At 37.6% G+C, this 19,244-nt stretch overlaps 1 protein-coding gene and 1 pseudogene across 1 annotated transcript in view; both read right to left on the minus strand.

The window, feature by feature from the left end:
- Positions 1-11,491, minus strand: part of LOC126235686 (uncharacterized) — a 134,062-nt gene extending 122,571 nt beyond the window's left edge. Inside the window, exon 1 of the mRNA XM_049944428.1 lies at positions 11,382-11,491. The gene's annotated coding sequence lies outside the window, so the exon portion shown is untranslated. The remainder of the gene's footprint in view (positions 1-11,381) is intronic.
- A 7,620-nt stretch (positions 11,492-19,111) lies between these two features.
- Positions 19,112-19,229, minus strand: LOC126238688 (5S ribosomal RNA; annotated as a pseudogene).
- Between the last annotated feature and the right edge of the window lie 15 nt (positions 19,230-19,244).

Raw genomic sequence — 19,244 nt, forward strand, 5'->3', positions numbered from 1 at the left:
AAATGGTGTCAGCATGGGGATAATTATGGAAAATCTACAGTCCTGAAGAGGTGCAGCACAATGTGAACTTCGAGCAGCAGCTGCAGCGGCAGAACGAACATCTTCCGACAACGCGGGGACATCCAACGCTGGAATTCAGGTTGGTCTACTGCAGTTTGGACGACTGAAAGCAAGGGGAAACTACAGCCGTAATTTTTCCCGAGGGCATGCAGCTTTACTGTATGGTTAAATGATGATGGCGTTCTCTTGGGTAAAATATTCCGGAGGTAAAATAGTCCCCCATTTGGATCTCCGGGCAGGGACTACTCAGGAGGATGTTGTCATCAGGAGAAAGAAAACTGGCATTCTACGGGTCGGAGCATGGAATGTTAGATCCCTTATTAGGGCAGATAGATTAGAAAATTTAAAAAGGGAAATGGATAGGTTAAAGTTAGATATAGGGGAATTATTGAAGTTTGGTGACAGGAGGAACAAGACTTCTGGTCAGGTGATTACAGGGTTATAAATACAAAATCAAATAGGGGTAATGCAGGAGTAGGTTTAATAATGAATAAGAAAAAGAGGAATGCGGGTAAGCTACTACAAACAGTATAGTGAATGCATTATTGTGGCCAAGATAGATACGAAGACCACGCCTACCACAGTAGTACAAGTTTATATGCCAACTAGCTCTGCAGATGACGAAGAAATTGAGGAAATGTATGATGAGATAAAAGAAATTGTTCAGATAGTGAAGGGAGAAGAAAATTTAATGGTCATGGGTGACTGGAATTCGATAGTCGGAAAAGGAAGAGAAGGAAATGGTGAATATGGAATGGGGGTAAGAAATAAAAGAGGAAGCCGCCTGGTAGAATTTTGCACAGAGCACAACTTAATCATAGCTAACACTTGGTTCAAGAATCACGAAAGAAGGTTGTATACATGGAAGAAGCCTGGATATACTGACAGGTTTCAGATAGATTATATAATGGTAAGACAGAGATTTAGGAATCAGGTTTTAAATTGTAAGACATTTCCAGGGGTAGATGTGGACTCTGACCACAATCTATTGGCTATGAACTGTAGATTAAAACTGAAGAAACTGCAAAAAGGTGGGAATTTAAGGAGATGGGACCTGGATAAATTGAAAGAACCAGAGGTAGTAGAGAGTTTCAGGGAGAGCATTAGGGAACGATTGACAAGAATGGGGGAAAGAAATACAGCAGAAGAAGAATGGGTAGCTTTGAGCCATGAAATAGTGAAAGCAGCAGAGGATCAAGTAGGTAAAAAGATGAGGGCTAATAGAAATCCTTGGGTAACAGAAGAGATACTGAATTTAATTGATGGAAGAGAAAATACAAAAATGCCGTAAATGAAGCAGGCAAAAAGGAATACAAACGTCTCAAAACGAGATTGACAGGAAGTGCAAAATGGCTAAGCAAGGACGGCTAGAGGACAAATGTAAGGATGTAGAGGCATACATCACTAGGGGTAAGATACGAGGTGTGGCTAGAAAAAAACCGGACTAGTACTGGTGAAACAATAAAACGAATGCAATAAGGCTGAAAGTCGCGTGGCCTGTCACGTGACTCTCGCTCCGCCTACTGCTCGAGTTTCATCTGCCTCCTGCACTCAGTCTGCCTGTGGCGTCTGTTTTAAGTAGTTGACGTTTTGTCTGTGCGTCGGAAAATGTTGAGTGTACAGAAAGAACAGCGTGTTAACATCAAAACAGCATGTTAACATCAAATCTGCAAGTGAAACGTTTGTAATGTTACAACAAGTGTACGGCGATGATTGTTTATCACGAACACAAGTGTTTGAGTGGTTTAAACGATTTAAAGATGGCCGCGAAGACACCAGTGATGACACTCGCACTGCCAGACCATTGTCAGCAAAAACTGATGCAAACATTGAAAAAATCGGTAAACTTGTTTGACAAGATCGCCGTTTAACAATCAGAGCAGATTGTTAAACGGCGATCTTGTCGAACAAGTTTACCGCTTTTTTCAACGTTTGCATCAGTTTTTGCTGACAATGGTCTGCCAGTGTGAGTGTCATCACTGGTGTCTTCGCGGCCATCTTTAAATCGTTTAAACCACTCAAACACTTGTGTTCGCGATAAACAATCATCGCCGTACACTTGTTGTAACATTACAAATGTTTCACTTGCAGATTTTCCTAGTTTGAAACAAAATTTGATGTTAACACGCTGTTCTTTCTGTACACTCAACATTTTCCGACGCACAGACAAAACGTCAACTACTTAAAACAGACGCCACGGGCAGACTGAGTGCAGGAGGCAGATGAAACTCGAGCAGTAGGCGGAGCGAGAGTCACGTGACAGGCCACGCGACTTTCAGCCTTATTGCATTCGTTTTATTGTTTCACCAGTACTAGTCCGGTTTTTTTCTAGCCACACCTCGTAGATACTGCCTACAGGAAAATTAAAGAGACCTTTGTAGAAAAGAGAACCATTTGCATGAATATCAAGAGCTTTGATGGAAACCCAGTTGCCGGCCGAAGTGGCCGTGCGGTTAAAGGCGCTGCAGTCTGGAACCGCAAGACCGCTACGGTCGCAGGTTCGAATCCTGCCTCGGGCATGGATGTTTGTGATGTCCTTAGGTTAGTTAGGTTTAACTAGTTCTAAGTTCTAGGGGACTAATGACCTCAGCAGTTGAGTCCCATAGTGCTCAGAGCCATTTGAACCATTTTTTTGGAAACCCAGTTCTAAGCAAAGAAGGGAAAGCAGAAAGGTGGAAGGAGTATATAGAGGGTCTTGAGGACAATATTATGCAAATGGAAGAGGATGTAGATGAAGATGAAAGGGGAGATATGATACTGCGTGAAGAGTTTGACAGAGCACTGAAATATCTTAGTCGAAACAAGGCCCCGGGAGTAGACAACATTCCATTAGAACTACTGACAGCCTTGGGAGAGCCAGCCCTGACGAAACTCTACCATCTGGTGAGCAAGATGTATGACACAGGTGAAATACCCTGACTTCAAAAAAGAATATAATAATTCCAATACCAAAGAAAGTAGGTGTTGATGGATGTGAAAATTACAGAACTATCAGTTTAATAAGCCACAGCTGCAAAATACTAAAAGGAATTCTTTACAGACGAACGGAAAAACTGACAGAAGCCGACCTCAGGGAAGATCAGTATGGATTCCGTAGAAATGTTGGAACACATGAGGCAATACTGACCCTACGACTTATCTTTGAAAATAGATTAAGGAAAGGCAAACTTACGTTTCTACCATTTGTAGACTTAGAGAGAGCTTTTGACAATGTTAACTGGAATACTGTCTTCCAAATTCTGAAGGTGGCAGGAGTAAAATACAGGGAGTGAAAGGCTATTTACAATTTGTACAGAAACCAGATGGCAGTTATAAGAGTCAAGGGGCATGAAAGGGGAGCAGTGGTTGGGAATGGAATGAGACAGGGTTGTAGCCTATCCCCAAAGTTATTCAATCTGTATATTGAGCAAGCAGTAAAGGAAACAAAAGAAAAATTCAGACCAGGAATTAAAATCCATGGAGAAGAAATAAAAACTATGAGGTTCGCTGATGACATTGTAATTCTGTCAGAGACAGCAAAGGACCTGGAAGAACAGCTGAACGGAATGGACAGTGTCTTGAAAGGAGGATATAAGATGAACATCAACAAAAGAAAAACAAGGATAATGGAATGTAGTTGAATTAAATCAGGTGATGCTGCGGGTATTAGATTAGGAAATGAGACACTTACAGTAGTAAAGGAGTTTTGCTATTTGGGGGGCAAAACAACTGATGATGGTCGAAGTAGAGAGGATATAAAATGTAGACTGGCAATGGCATGGAAAGCGTTTCTGAAGAAGAGAAATTTGTTAACATCGAGTATAGATTTAGGTGTCAGGAAGTTGTTTCTGAAAGTATTTGTATGGAGTGTCGCCATGTGTGGAAGGGAAACATGGACAATAAGTAGTTTAGACAAGAAGAGAATAGAAGCTTTCGAAATGTGGTGCTACAGAAGAATGCTGAAGATTAGATGGGTAGATCACATAACTAATGAGGAGGTATTGAATAGAATTGGGGAGAAGAGAAATTTGTGGCACAACTTGACTAGAAGAAAGGATCAATTGGTAGGACATATTCTGAGGCATCAAGGGTCACCAATTTAGTATTGGAGGGCAGCTTGGAGGGTAAAAATCGAAGAGCAAGACCAAGAGATGAGTACACTAAACAGATTCAGACAGATGTAGGTTGCAGTAAGTACTGGGAGATGGGGAAGTTTGCACAGGGTAGAGTAGCATGGAGAGCTGCATCAAACCAGTCTCTGGACTAAAGACCACAACAACAACAACTCCAGTTTGGCTAGAATATGAAAGGCAGTGATGGATTTTTATTTTACATTTTAGTGTGTCACTGGCGTTAAATTAGACGAAATGTCACAATCCATTCAGAGTAACGTTGTCGATCTACAAACTGTTCCTAATGAACTGCAAGAAGAGATTCGGCAGTTAGAAGCAGAAAGAAGCAAGCATAAGATTCCGAAAGACTTGGCAAATGATAGTTCATGCAGTACAGGTACAACTACAATTAAGAATTTTTCATTATTGCCATCAGTTCCAGCGTTTAGCGTGAAACCTGAAGATGATGTGAAGGTGTTTTTTTTTGTAAACTTGAAGGTGCCGCCCTGTTGGGATCCTGGACTGATGCCGATAAGCTAGTGGTTGCCAAATTAAGAATTCTGGGAGCAGCACAAGATTTCATTATCGCGGAGCCTGCTTGTGTGAAAACAGAAGATTACAATGAGTTTAGAGCGATTGTTGTTCAGAGATTTAAACCGATAAACGTGATCAGATTTTACAGAGAGAAGCTTTACAGTTTGCAAATGTGACGAGACGAATCTATCGAGCAGTTTTCTGAGAGAATTCGAAACATCAACACTCAAACGTACGAGTGAGTAGAAGATGAAAATGAAAATTGCATTCAGTTGTTCGAAGCCGACCAGAGAGCCTTGGGCGCATTCATTCATAGGTTGCACGGAAAGGAAGTAAGCAAAGCTGTTCAATTGGCGCGATGTAAAATGTTTCAGGAAGCAGTAGAATCAGCTGTTGGTTTCATTGAAGTAGAGTTTTCAACACAACAGTACAATGCTACAGATGCAAAAAGCTGGGTCACAAGTGTAAGGATTGTAAAGAGAGCCAATCTGCTATCATTGCAGAATTCAGGGTCATGTTTTGAGAGATTGTCGCAACAAGAAGAAAGGTAATGCGAACAACTGACAATCTGCCAGAGCTTTAAACGAGTACGGGGACGTACGTGCCACCACTCCGTCCGCCCCTTGCCAAAGACAGTGATTCCTGTTAGTTCCAGCAAAAATCAGACAGAAAATGACTTCGTGACAGGTGCTCTATAGCGTGGGAGAAACATCAAACCACTTATTAACACAGGAGCACAGACCTCATTAATGTGATGTGGCATAATAAACGGGATAAACTGAAACCGCCACTATTAAAAGTGCGAGGGTTAAACGGAGGAAAGCCACGTAACTATGGAGAAGAATTAGACTTAGACTTAGAATTAGACTTAGAATTAATTCTTGGCCAAGGCCAAGATGGAGGTGAAAATAAAGATAAATACACAGCAGGGGTGCAAGTGGTTTCAAATAACTAAATGCGTTATGATGGTGTACTCGGATTTGATTTCTTGTCCACTAACGAGGCAGAGATATTTGCCGCAGTAAGAAAGAGCAGACTAGGCCATAGCTACTAGAACCTAGGAAATCATTCTTCAGATCGTACTCAAAGGAGTAGCAATACTGACGTCGTGGGAATTGACCACCCAAACAATGCAACATTCCAAACCGTCTGAGTCGATGTTCAAATTGATCAGCCTCGGCAAATTCCCATGGGAGCAGGAAAGACAATCTACGTTGAAGTTAAGTCACCCCGAAGCAAGGAAGAAACTTTGTTATTAACTGAGCAATCCGAGAAAAGTGAGTTACTGGATACAATGCATTGTTATGTTGCTAGAAGTGTAGGTGCCGCTACAATGGTGAGACAGAATGTCGCAAAAGTCCCAGTTACAATAATGAATATGAGCGATGAGGATGTTGTTTTGCCACAAGGAACAAATGTTTCACAAGTGTCGAGCACAAGTAATACGAACGTAATACAGTTTCCAGATGAGGTAACAAACGCTGCAGTTATAAACACAGATTTTCGTAACAGTGCCGCAAAATTACGAGGAAATGAAGTTAATAATGAACTGATGCGCAAGATTTGGAAGAAGATAAAACATTTGACAGCTGATGAACAGAAGATTTTAGAGCCTGTTTTGTTGGAGTATGCAGATTTACCCTTCACTCATTCAGTTCAGTACCGTATTCATACAGGGAACACAGTCCCAATCACACAGAAACCTTACCGAATACCATTTAGTCAAAGAGAGTTGGTAGAAGACATGATTAAAGAACAATTAGAAGCCAGAATTTTAAAACCAAGAGATCCTTTAGACCCACCGTGGTGTTCGCCTGTCGTAATTGTAAATAAGAAATCAATTTCTGGAGAACCACAGTTCCATTGTTGTGTGGATTACTGATCTTTGAATGCTGTGACCACACCCAACATTTACCCCTTACCAAATTTAGTGGAAATCTTGGATTACTTGGGCAGATGTTGAATTTTTTCAGTATGTGATTTAACAAGTGGTTATCACCAGTTAACAGTGCATCCAGATGATCAAGCAAAAACTTCATTTGTAACAGCAGCAGGAGTATACAAGTATCTTCGTATGCCGTTTGGACTTCGTAATGCTCCACCTACATTTCAATGCCTGATGGATTCAGTTTTACGAGGGCTTACCCCAGCACAAGCACTTATTTACCTTGATGATGTAATGATTTTTGGTGAAAACATGAAGCAGCATACTGAGAGACTACAAGCTGTTTTTGAGCGTATAAGAAGAGCAAACCTGTCTGTATCAATAGATAAATGTCATTTTGCACAAAGTAAAGTTAACTATCTTGGTCATGTTATAACCAGTGAAGGTGTTCGACCTAATCCAAAATTAATTGAAGATGTAAAGAATTTTCCTGAACCACAGAATTTGAAATAACTATAATCATTCTTTGGATTGTCAAATTTCTACAGACGATTTACAGACGGTTATGTGAATATAGCACGTTTAATGACACAGCTACTGAAGAAAGGAGCCACATTTAATTGGTCAACAGAATGCAAAAAGGCAATGGAAGAACTTAAAACTGCTCTAACCACAGCCCCAGTGTTTGCCTATCCAGATTTCAGTAAATCTTTTATTCTTTCAACAGATGCATCCAATTTTGCCATAGCTGCAATCTTGTCTCAAGAAGTTGATGGTCATGAACATCAAATCTCATTTGCTTCCAGACGATCAAACAAAGCAGAATGTAATTATACTACTACTGAGAAGGAGATTTGTGCTTTGGTTTTTAGTATAACACATAACAGATGTTTCTTAATGGGAAGAGAATTTACAGTTATTACAGATCATGCCGCACTTAAATGGTTACTGAGCTTAAAGTATCCAAGTTCCAGATTAACAAGATGGGCATTAAGACTGAGTGAGTACCAATTTAAGGTTATTCACCGACCTGGTAATCAACATGGGAATGCTGATGAAATGAGTCAAAAAGTCAATGTTTGTGTTACAATAAGTCAAGAAGAAGAGTTAAAGGCAGCTCAAAAAGAAGATCCACTATGCAAATTATGGAAAAATGATCAATGTTTTGTCAAAATAGATGGATTATTGTACAAAATCACTAGTAAAGGAAACTGCCTAGTTATTCCAGAAAACATGAAAGAGCAAATCATGAGAGAACAACACGATTCTTTATTATCAGAAGAGTGCGGTAAAAAAGCAACAAACATTAAAATAGCTCAAATATTTAGGTGGTCGAGTCGCAAAGCTGACGTTTTCGAGTTTGTTTCACAATGTGATTCCTGTAACAGACGGAATAATGTAGGAAAAAGTAGAGCACCATTGCAATAACTGCCAGAGACAAGTGAACCATTTGAACGAGTAGGACTAGATGTCGTAGGACCATTTAAAACTAAAGACGTCAACAAATATATATTGACAATGTTAGATCATTTCTCTACATACCTTCTCATGATACCAATACCTGATCAGATTGCTGAGACTATAGTTAAAGTTTTTGTAAAAGAATGGATTCTTAAGTTTGGATCACCATTAAGTATAATTAGTGATCAAGGAACGAATTTTATGAGTGAATTACTTAAACAGACCTGAAAGCTCATGCAAATAACTCAGTTAAGGACTACACCAGCACACCCGGATGGAAATGGAAGAGTCGAGCGAGTCCACAGAAATATTATTAAAATGGTTAGCCAATATTTGAGCAGCAAACACGACAACTGGGGTGTCTGTTTACCATACTTTGTAAGTTGTTACAATGCCAAAATGCACAGCTCAACTGGCCTAAGTCAATATGAGATCGTCTACAGAAGAAGAATGCATTCACCCTTGGACTTTGCACGATCAACTGCCGGAATCAGCAATGAACACTTAAGGGTTCTAACACACAAGCTAAAGGAAGCATTGACGCGAGTGAAACAGCGAAATCATCCACCCTTTCTTCAGCAAGCAAGACAACACGACTGCCAAGCAGCAGTTCCACAGTATCGGGTTGGAGATCTTGTGTATCTGAGCAACGTGGTGTTAAAGAAGAGTCAAGTCAAGAAGTTTAAGAAGTTTCGGAAAGAACCACATCCAATCTTGGAGGTGTTGTCGCCAGTTACTCTTAAGTTCCAATTGCTCTTTCATTTGATTGTCATCCATGTTAGTCATGCAAAGCCATTTGTGGATAGACTTCCTGTAGTATCGCAAGATGACGAGGATCGACCGAGAGGCAGACTTGCTGTTCTCAAACCCAGGAAGTGAGAATCGTGAGGTCACAGTCCAGACTTCGAGGCCGAGGCATCGCCATGTTCTGAGCAATCCTGTTCCAGACACCCCTACAATCTGCATAAATGTGTGTAGTGTTTGAGAATGCAATGCATGTGGTTATTTCAGCCATTTGCTTATGTGAATATGTTGTGAAAATTTAGTATTGAAGCTACTGGACAAGTGCACAGCGAAACTAAACCTTTTATTCCACAGGTTACTGCGATAAACTCATTTAGTTTATGTTCATTGTTAACTCTTGTATTTAGAACTAATTAACCATGTTCATTTTTATTCTAATGTTTGCTATGATAGCGTACTCTAATAATGCTGTAGTAATAGTATCACAGGGTACAGGTGGTTTGTTTGAACCACGATCAAACATGGTAGTTTCAACAAGTAATGCAGAACTTGTCCTCAAGTACAATCTGAGTGAAATCCAACAACAGTTCAATTCTGTAAAGAAGCAAATTGATCTAGTCCAGTACAGATTAAACTTACCTATCTAATGAAATTATCATATTAAAGAATATGCAAATAACCATTACTAACCACACAGTTTTCATTGAACAGATTGTAAAGCAATTTATCTCACATTTCCATGTAATTCGTAATGAAACGAATGCAAATATCCAGAACTATTCCAAGGATTAAATGCTGTGGGAGCACACTTAGATTTAAGCACTCTTTTGTTAAGGATTACTGATAGTTTATCAAATGCTAGAATTGATGCCCTTAACTTAAGAACAGCCTTAGAAAGTAGTTCAAATGATTGTCTGAGCAGTGTACTACTACATCCAGAACAATTTTTATAGATCCTACTATCAATTGAGCAGAAGCTAGATGCAACCTAAACTACGATTTACCCTGTTAACTCTTACAATTTATACAATTACCATAAGTTAACAACCACACACTCCTTAATGATTAAAGATGAATTAACTGTTATTGTTTCTCTACCCATTGCTAGATCAAAGCATAATTTTGAAATGTATAAGATTTATACTTACCCTGTGAAATGGAGACAGGCAGGTATTCATGTAAAGTATGTGCTGAATGATTACCTACTGATCAGCAGGGATCGAAGATATTTTGTGTTCCTAAATGAAAATTATTTGCATACGTGTAAACGTAGTCATAAGTTAATTTGCCCCGCATCAGCAGTATTCTTAGACAGTAGTGTGTACAGCTGTGAGAAAGAATTGTTTATGAATAGGGACAAGAAAAAATCGGTGTTATTTTATGGCCAAAATCGGTGTTATTTTTTGCACTTTTCGGTGTTATTTGTCGGAGTTATTTTATGGCAAGCTTTTTCTATTATCAGTTATCTAGTTTTGTCATATTTGACCATTTTTCAATGCTATGTAGAAAATGGAACTATTCCTAAGATAGGATGGGCCAAACATGAGGCAAGTGTAGAGAAACATTATTTTAACAAAAATTTTTGACACAAATAATTATTTAAAAACAAACACCAAAGGTAAAAATGAAAACAGCAGTATGATGCAGATATTTGAATGACATGTTTCCCGCTTCTTCATATTGTTCTTGAGCCATGGAGACCACAGAAGCCGGTCTCCACAGCTCAAGAATGATCTGAAGATCCGCTGGGAGAGTGAAACGTGTCATCAATTAAGTACCTGCAACAGAGACTATTATTTAAATTTTTAACATTTGTATATTGTTGCTGCACTTGGCCACAATGGTGTGGAGTGTTACACGTATTTTAAATACTGGGAAAAAATTATTTATCAATGATGTATCCAGAAGATTAAAAAATACACAGAACTTCCTTTTTTTCAGGTCCGCAATCAGTTTATGACACTCAATAATTTTTCTCGACTTAAATATGTATGTTAAATGATTAAAATTTCTTACGAAATAGCAATAATGAAACTTAGAAGAAAATCTTTTACTGTAAAGAAAAATCTCTGCCTTTGCAATGCTATTCTTAATAAATAAAACGTCTTGGCTGCATCCCCAAGAGATTTTTCTGTATGACTATCACCAAGAAAGCTTGGAGGTTATTTTGTAAGTATTCCTATGTAACAAAATATTTATAAACATTTACAAAAGGTATTTAACTTTGTTAAAAAGAAAACAAAATTTAATTTTCTTAATTTTTTTTTTTTTTAATGTTCACTCAGATGTTGCTTGGAAACAAATTTTATTATATGTTTCAGTACACGTTTTGAGTTTTAAATTCCATTCTACATCAGTAACACAGTATTTTAATAGAAATTGACGTACATATACAACTAGTAGTAAGACTCATTTATGTAATGCATTTTCAGCTGTAATTACCAAAATCTGGATAAACGGGATGAAAACAGACAAAACATCTGATATTCTTATCTTACTAATAACAATGAAGCGTAAATGTAAAATATCGGAACGCGGGAACTGCATTAGCTTCGAAACGATTGAAAAACGCGCCACAAACAAAACACGAGTCAACTGAAGTGTACCCCCACTCTTAGCTGTGCGCATCCGGGAATCTGGCAGCTTGGCAGCGTAAGAAAAATTTTTCAGGGTAGATGCTGGCTGCTTCCTCTCACTGTTCATGCACCAAACAGCCACACTCCAAGTAGCCAGAAGAAGGAGTAGGCGCTGCTTATACGCGATTTCAGTACTGCGCATGCGCGGCAAGCTTTCTGGTAACTGCTTAAACGAACTATATTTCAACGACATTTGAAAACAATCATATCGATATTAATTAAAATTTTCGTAAGTTAATTAGTGTAGAAAAATACGCACTCATTGGCAAGGTTTGGCAGTGGGCATACGCAAAACAGTTGTCCTGCAAATGAATGGTCTCTGTAAACTTGACTAATGGCTTCAACACAGTCATGTACAATATTAACTTGGTTTGCGTACTATCACGGAGTACACCTTTGTCTTTGTTTGGATGATTTGAGAAAGGGTTCTGACACGTGAAACCGATCATCAATTAAGCAAAAGTAACTGAATTTTGCAACTTTCGCTGTTATCTACATCAAAATGATTAACTAAAGTTGCTGTCCTTTTATTAATCCAGCGTGCTAGAAACCCAAAAGGATGACTTCTATAGCTGCTCGTTTCCGTCGTAGAAATTAACGCTGTCCTGTAAGATACCTGCCGCACCAACCATTCGGAACTCATCACATATTCGGAAGAAAACACCGAAATAGTTATTTCATTCTTCGACCTGTAATCAGACGGAAATGCGTCATTTATTGCAGAACATTGTGGTAGAGTTGTAAGCTCAATGACTGATAACGGTGTTAGCAGTTTTCGCGCTCACCCTCCTTCCAAATACTTGAATTACATTCATAACAAAAGACCCAGACTGTGTGGACAATATTACGATCGAAGAAAATATATATTAGCATGCAGTGGAACCACGAAACTATCCGTTACGTCATGGCTTACTCATTTGGCTACTGTCTTGTCTCAATGATCACATTTCATCAAGCCTTATATCGTTGCTGCGTTATTAACCGCATGTAATAAGCATTGGTGAAGTGTTTGTGATAGATTGTCATTGCGCCATTGCTTTGAAACGGCACACCGCGAAAGAAATAAATAATCAAAATTCACACAGAGGTCGATTGTACGCGCTCGCAAAAGTCGATAGTCGAAAGGTCCTAGTAACGTCACGACTGCAAAAAGTAGTGCGACAGTTGAACATCAAACGTCGTTAGATTTACGACGCTTCTTACAAAGACACGCAGAAATTTTCTTGAAAAACTCCAATTTTGCGTTACTTCCTTAAAAACCGCCGAATTCGCGTTACCTCCTTAAAAACATCTGAATTCGCTTTATTTCCTTAAAAACCACCAAATTCGCGTTATCGTTTAAACGAATTTTTCATGTCCTTATTTATGAATCATCCCCTAAGAGATGATTGCCCTAGAATTTTAATGCGTCTCTATCACCCATTTCTTAAACGATGTTCTGAAGGTATAATTTTCTCATTTAACTCCACCTTTGATGTCACATTTACATATAAAAACTATGATACACCTGAGCTACCCGTTACACTAAACTTCATTAATAGTGGATTCATCTTGAATGCCACACATTGTGAACTATTTGATATGCCTAGTGTATTGCCAACTACATTTCATGCAACTGGACATTTGCCGTCAATAAGAATGTTATCCGTTTATTACAATGATTCATACATATTAACATATGGAAAGCATTCCTTATCAAGTTTTTCTGAAGACAATGATTTAATTAAGGACATCCATGAAAATTTTATTTCTTCCAATAATGAGTTAAACTTCATTGAAGTAGCAAACAGAATTAAGTCCTTCAACTCATTCAGTAATGTTAACGCATACTTGGTTGTCAGTATTGTATTTTTATTTTTATTGCTTTTATTAATTTGTCTTTTATCAACAGCATTTGTCATGTATGAAATTGCCATCCGGAAGGCACGCTTCTCTGTACTGAACGCTACTGTGTCTGAAAATGAAATACATGTTTCAATGCCTTCTGATGTCACGAATGGTGAAATAGATTCATAACACCCAGGAGGTCGTTTTGACCCACCCATGGTTGTCTGGGGAAAGTGATGTAAGGATCTACTGGTTGCACACAGCCATACGGTACATAACACACGCTTGCCATCCAACCTATCTGGAATGCTGACTATTTGCTTGGTTAGTACACGTGTGTCCGGCTGCAGTGCAATTCAGGCAGTAAGCCACTGGCTGCCATCCATAGCGTGCTGTATTAACCAGTGTGGTCTCGGGTGTGAATATGTCTCTTTTCTTAGCTCACCAGGGAGTGTTTCGATAAGACCGTAAATAGGATGTCAGACACAGTGATGATGGGTGCGCGTAGCATGTGTGTTTTATAATCAGCCTTTGTTAATAAAACTACTTTAACTTACTTCTCGTGTTCGTGTATTGCCGTACCTCAAGGACTCACCGCTTACAAATCCTGACAAATATTTTGTCTAATTATCATCTGGGGCAACAACACAAACAACCCCCTTATATAACAATCTTTCCATTGTGCCTGTTGAAAGCAACATTAAGAGAGTGGTAGGAATTCAGTTGTTACGCAGGCAATAGTGAAGGTGACAAAGAATATTATTATAAAATTATCAGTAGCAAGACTGATGATCATCACTATATACTGGACACTTACAGAATACATTTTGTGTATAATTGCTAACATATTCAATTTTGTTTGCAGTTGGATATGAGTCTATGATTACTTTATCATCTACTAGGCTTGTTTTTTGCTTTTACTTCAACCGATAGAGGTACTTAAAGTACCCTCCACTACACACCGTCAGGTGGCTTGCGGAGTATGGATGTCGATGTAGATGTAGATTATTATATGTAAATTTAATCTCATAGAAAATTTCAGAAAAACTGGCATGACATCAGTCCATGACTTGATTTTCTAATTTATTTACTCTATAAGTGACACATAAATAACGTTCATTACTAAATTAAGATTCAATTTAAATGTCAACTTGCAAACAAAAATAACATTTATATTTTTAATTTAATTACTACTACTTGATGGATGAAATTTTATATAGAACAACGTACTCAACTACAATTTAAAGTATGTTGTAGAATTTTTTTCATTACTTGAACTTAAGTAAAAGTTTAAACTTGTTTAAGAACTATTTTGCAATAAAAAATCTGATTTATGGTATGAGATAAATATAAGCCTGTGACAGAATCCGCCACAGGACAGGTTTGGCAGTATTTTTCCAGACACTGTATTGCTCAGCATCAGTTGTAACCATTTTTCAGTTCTATTGAAGATTTTATTAGCAATCTGTGAAAGTTTGTATGGAGTTACATTGCTGAAATTATTGAGGGAAGAGCCAACCAGATGGGTATTCAAACTGGTATTTAGAATCTGTGATACTCGAGACATACTGTCAGACTTTCAGGAAAATATCATCCACATAGTTCATGAATACAGCAAGATATATGTGAGAACAATTGCACAATCAGCTTAACAGCCGTTACTAGAACATCCAAGTTGCTGGCAAGAGTAACACATAGAAGAATGGAATGGAATATTGAGGATTGGTTACGTGGCAATCAGTTTTGCTTTTGGAAAGGTAAAGGCTGCAGAGAGGAAATTTCACTTGGAAGCACTTACACATGCTTCTTACAGTCATGATCACCATGCAATTTCTATATTTTTGGAGCCCCGAAAAAAAAGATATTTGCATCCTTGAAAAAAGGCATTTGTTACCATTGACTTGCTTTGGATGAAGAGGTGCATGCCTGGGTACAACCATGATTCCATAAGCAACCACAAACATTTTTCCATGAAGGCAGTCACTGTCTTGTTTCTCAGTGGGATAATTATATTAAAAGTTATGTTGATTACTTAATTTGATACCCTTGCATGAGTCAGTGGATATCAGACCTAGATGAATGTGGAATGGCCCTTTTTTAATTACAGCAAAAAGTACTGAGGTATCCAATTTATTTGTGTGTCAATTTGTAGAAAACCCATTAATATTTTTGTTTTGTTAAAACGTTTAGTATCTTGGGAATTATTTAAGACCAAAACTAGGTTCCAGGTAGGTTGGAGAAATGTGATACACTCGTTTTCCAATGCCCTTGTAATTTTTCCAGAAACTGGAAAGTGATGTGCATTAATATTTTTTGTAATTCTGTTAGCTATGTGCCCCTCTTAACTTCACGAAAAAAAAAAAAAAATTGAAATCAAAAGCTTCATAAAGACCTGAGCTATAAGTATTTCGTATGTAAGGACCACTTTGCATGGAGAGTCTTTCAGACTCAAATTATCAGAACATCACTATATTGAGAACTGAATATAAAAAGAAGTTTTAATGGGAGCCAACAAAAATGTGCTAATGTTCTTATAAGGATAAGCAAGTGTACAAAGTTTCATAAAAACCTGAGATAATGGGTGACATGCTATGACCCGGTAAATGTTTTAATTTAGATTCTAGGTTGTCACAATCTGAAATAGTCGATGTTCCATATATTAAAGTGCTCTATAATTCTGCATGGTCGTAACTGTGTTCATAGATAAAGGACTGTGTACGTTGGCTGTCTATAAATAGAGTGGTGGGTCACTGGTTTCTGTTCAGTCAACAACTACAGAAAAGACAACTTCACTTTTTTCTGTTTCTGTCATAAACCTGATACTTAGTTACATGAAATTCTAAAGACCAAAACTGATGTAGTTCATTCGTTCTGTGAGGACAGATTAATAATGTGTCATTCATATATTGAGAAAAATATGTTGGCCTTAGGAAAATGAAGTTTAAAGCATGTTCATCAAAATCTTTCATGAGAAAGTTGTCAGTGGGTGGTGATAAAGGAGATCTCATAATTGTGCCGTAATTCTTTTAGTAATATTTACCATTTTACAGAAAATAACTGATTGTTAAAATGTTTTGAAAAATGTTTGATAATGCCAAGAGAAAAATATCTGGCTGGAAGATACAACATGGCTATTGTTCGCACTTTAATAAATTAAGATGCCAAGTGTAGGTTCAGCTTAGTGTCATTTGGGGTTAACTGTGTGCCCTTGGTTATAGCAGAGAATGCTTTAGTCAAGTACAGATGAAAGTGTTACAGAGGCTAAATGTAGTCACCAATATCTTATTAGGATGTTTCACCAGACTGTAAGTAGAAGTCTCAATAGCACTGATGAATACTATGCCACCTTAACATATTTTAGGGACATTATATAATCTTGGTTTTATTATGTTCATGACATATGGAGATTAACTTTTTGCACAAACGACACAGCTTGAACACCACTAAAGTTTTATCTAGCAAACTTATATTCAGTATTTCCATAATGCTATCAAGTGATACAGATAATTTCTTTCTGCAGCAACAAAATGCCCCTGGCATAAGTAATATATTTTTCTGTTTCTGAATAGGCTGTAAACAGTATGTGGGATACTATGTGGCAACCAAACTAGCATGAGAAAAGTTGTGTTTTATAAGTAAGATAGCTAACTTCAGTTCTTCCTGCAACAGTTTTGTAAAGAATTACTTACAGAATTTTATGCTAAAATTCGTAACTTTTTCAACTCTTCATCTTTCATTACAAAGTAGCATTTCAGAAACCCAGTGGTCACTCTCATAAATATTTCAGTATTCTTTTGTTTTTGTTCTCTTTATTCTGTGTAATCTGAGAACTGTGAAAAGGGAAACCATTAAAAAACTAGTATTCAATGAAAATCTTTTTTGTGGTATTGTTATATTTTAATATATTGACTATTTACATGTGACTAATGGTACTGGAAAATGATTTTTTGCAGGATGTGTCTTCCTCTCACAGCAAAAAAGCAGGCTGTTAAAAACAAATAATTTAAAGGCAAGGATCTGAATTAATGTGAAACCTTCAGAAGAAATGTAATATTTGAATATAACACAAACTTTTTATAGTGTTGGTTGATTTATGATGAGGTCTACATTACATTATCATTATATATCCTCTCAAATAATGTTATAATATCTTATGCACATTCTTGAAAAATTAACAGAATTACAGCGCACATATATGCACCAGTTATACAGAAATAGTGGATTGTTTTGTATTTTGAGCAATATTATTTTCATTGCTTTGGACATCAAATAGGTCACAACAAAATGGAGTGAGCCCAGTTTATATGAAAGTGAATTACAATTAAGACATTAGATCAAACTACAATACAGCATTTTATGATAAAGATTACATAAATAATACAAAGCATTAGGAACACAACAGCATTACTATCAAGTAATGGATTATTGAAATGTGTGAAAATAAATTGCACTTTTGATTACTGCCCAGTTATTGAAGAAAAATGAATTATCGAGCACAGCCATTTTAAACTTTTGATTAGATGTATTTAATTAATAGAATAATGACAGTCTCCATATACTGACATGTTTATGACACCAATATGCTAAATTAGGCCCTATACAAATTTAAAAGTGCATCATACCCAAAAGCTCAGTCATACATAAAAATGTACACAAGTTTGAAACTTCCTGATAGATTGCAACTGCGTGTTGGACAGAGACTAAAACCTGGGTCCTTGCCTTTTGCTTTAAAACTATGCTAAGAGTTTATATTTTTTAGGTGTATCTTAAATAGTACTACTACATTAATAACATTTAAATGCCTGTTGGAGATGAACTGAAAATATTTCTCTAAAAATAATTAATTCCTTTAAGCCTACATTTTTTTATATCTCTATGTAGGCAGTTTTTTGTGATCATGGAAATTACTATTCGTTTTGCTGTGAAAATTGTTTCTGGCACCAAAGAGGTGTAATGTAGCTTCTGGTATTATTACATAAAATAAGGGAAAGGCAATTGCTCACCTGCAGCAGACCAATGCATGGAGCACAGAAATGCATAACAGGTAATACCTGGGGTTTGCTAATATTGACGTTTAGACCTTGATCATGGAAGTAGTTATTTGACTTAAGCCATCATGTCTGCAACGTGGATGGTTGATGCCTCACTTGTCATCATCTTCCAGATACCATTGTTGTTGCTTTGTGGGCTTGTATAAAATGTGGGAAGAAAGAGATTTTGGCTCTTTTGAACCTATTGGCATACATTTTTTTTAACATTTCCACACAGCTGTACACTTATTTTTGACAACTACAGTGACGTACAAAAAGCTATTCTACAGTGGCTATTTTGTTATGTATGGACATTATAGTATGGTATAGGTTCACACACAGCTTAATTGCATCTGATAGGTCTTAAAACAGTTGTCCATATGTAGACAAACATTGCACTGATCACTTCGAAAGCAGGATTCTCTGCATTGTCCTCTTGTTACTATGTACCCATCATCTTATCATCTTCCGGTAGGGGTTGGTTTTTTGTTTTCTGTGGTATTTTTCTAGAAAATGGCCCCAGTCTCTTCAATGGAGTCACAGTTTCCTCATTAACTGAGTGTCCTGATCTGAAACTGCAACATTTTTCTTAAAGGGCACTGCCATGTTGAGACAAAAATCAGTGAACCTAATTCTTCTTTTTGTTGAAGCACTCCATCCTCAGGCCACAAGTGGCCCATCAGGGCCATCCGACCACTGTGTCATCCTCAGCTGAGGATGCGGATAGGAGGGTTGTGTGGTCAGCACACTGCTCTCCTGGTCATTATGATGGTTTTCTTTGCCCGGAGCTGCTACTACTCAGGTGAGTAGCTCCTCAATTGGCATCACAATTGGCATCACAAATGGCAACGGCACATGGCGGCCAGGATGGTCACCCATCCAAGTGCCAGCCATGCCCAACAGTGCTTAACTTCGGTGATCTGACAGGAACTGGTGTATCCACTGAGGCAAGGCTGTTGCCCTTCTTTTTGTTGAG

The sequence above is a fragment of the Schistocerca nitens genome, chromosome 2 (assembly GCF_023898315.1).
Source record: "Schistocerca nitens isolate TAMUIC-IGC-003100 chromosome 2, iqSchNite1.1, whole genome shotgun sequence".
In the NCBI taxonomy this organism is placed as follows: domain Eukaryota; kingdom Metazoa; phylum Arthropoda; class Insecta; order Orthoptera; family Acrididae; genus Schistocerca; species Schistocerca nitens.